General features: G+C 36.3%; 1 non-coding gene across 1 annotated transcript; it reads right to left on the bottom strand.

The window, feature by feature from the left end:
- Positions 1–454: 454 nt before the first annotated feature.
- Positions 455–648, bottom strand: LOC116539811. Its single transcript, XR_004264205.1, has one exon.
- Positions 649–1,201: the final 553 nt, after the last annotated feature.

Genomic DNA, 1,201 nt, shown 5'->3' with positions numbered 1-1,201 from the left:
ATCCATCTGGAGTTAATTTTAGTGTAATGTGTCAGGAAGGGGTCCAGTTTCTGTTTTCTGCACATGGCTAGCCAGTTTTCCCAACACCATTTATTAAACAGTGAATCCTTTCCCCATTGCTTGTTTTTGTCAGGTTTGTCAAAGATCAGATGGTTGTAGATATGTGGCCTTGCCTCTGAGGCCTCTTTTCTGTTCCTTTGGTCTATATCTCTGTTTTGGTACCAGTATCATGCTGTTTTGATTACTGTAGCCTGTAGTATCATTTGAAATCAGGTAGCGTGATATCTCTGGCTTTGTTCTTTTTGCTTAGGATTGTCTTGGCTATGTGGGCTCTCTTTTAGTTCCATATGAAGTTTAAGGTGGTTTTTTCCAATTCTGATAATACACTTCTTTATTGTGGTAAAATATACAGTTTACCATTTTAACCAATTTATTTATTGTTTGTTTGTTTTTGTCCTATTTGCAGTTTCATACATGATCATCAAACTGCTGCTAGGATGTGCACACCTGTTACTGCAAATTCACAGCCTAGGAAAGACTTCTTCTAGGAATTTACTTTAGGTCTTGTACCAGGATTGGGCTGCCTGGTACAAGGCTGCACCCACAACTGAGCAGCTTCAACAACACAGGAGCCTTTCCCAACACAATTTTTTAACCACCTTTAAGTGAACAATTCAGTAGGATTAAGTATATTCACACTTTTGTGCATATAACACTACTATCCATCACTAGACCATTCTCAATGTCCCAAACTGAAACTCTACCCATTAAACAACTCTCCATTACTGACACTCCCACTACCTGGTAATTGCCATTCTATTTCTGTTTCTATAAATATGGTTATTCTAGGTACTTTATGTAAGTGAAATCATACAATATTTGTACTTTTGTGCTTGACTTATTTCACTTAACATAATGTCTTCACTTTATCTGGTAAGGCCCTTGATTATGGAGAATTTTCTCAGAAAAAAAATACTGAACCTTATCTAAAAATTTCTATAAATATAGAACAATATTCATTCATGCATTTAACAAATATTTATTAATCCCATATTGTGCCAGGCTCTTCCTCTAATAAGCCATTGGCAGGAAATAATAAAGGAATTATCCTAATCTTCTTATCAGACCACAGTTATTCTTCAATCAGCATCACTCAAATTATCTGTCTCAGATTACTGACGCCACCAGGCACTCACTTCCT

The sequence above is a fragment of the Sapajus apella genome, unplaced genomic scaffold (genome assembly GCF_009761245.1).
Source record: "Sapajus apella isolate SASKATOON/1434 unplaced genomic scaffold, GSC_monkey_1.0 scaffold133, whole genome shotgun sequence".
Classification (NCBI taxonomy): domain Eukaryota; kingdom Metazoa; phylum Chordata; class Mammalia; order Primates; family Cebidae; genus Sapajus; species Sapajus apella.
This window is presented reverse-complemented; position numbering and strand designations above follow the sequence as displayed.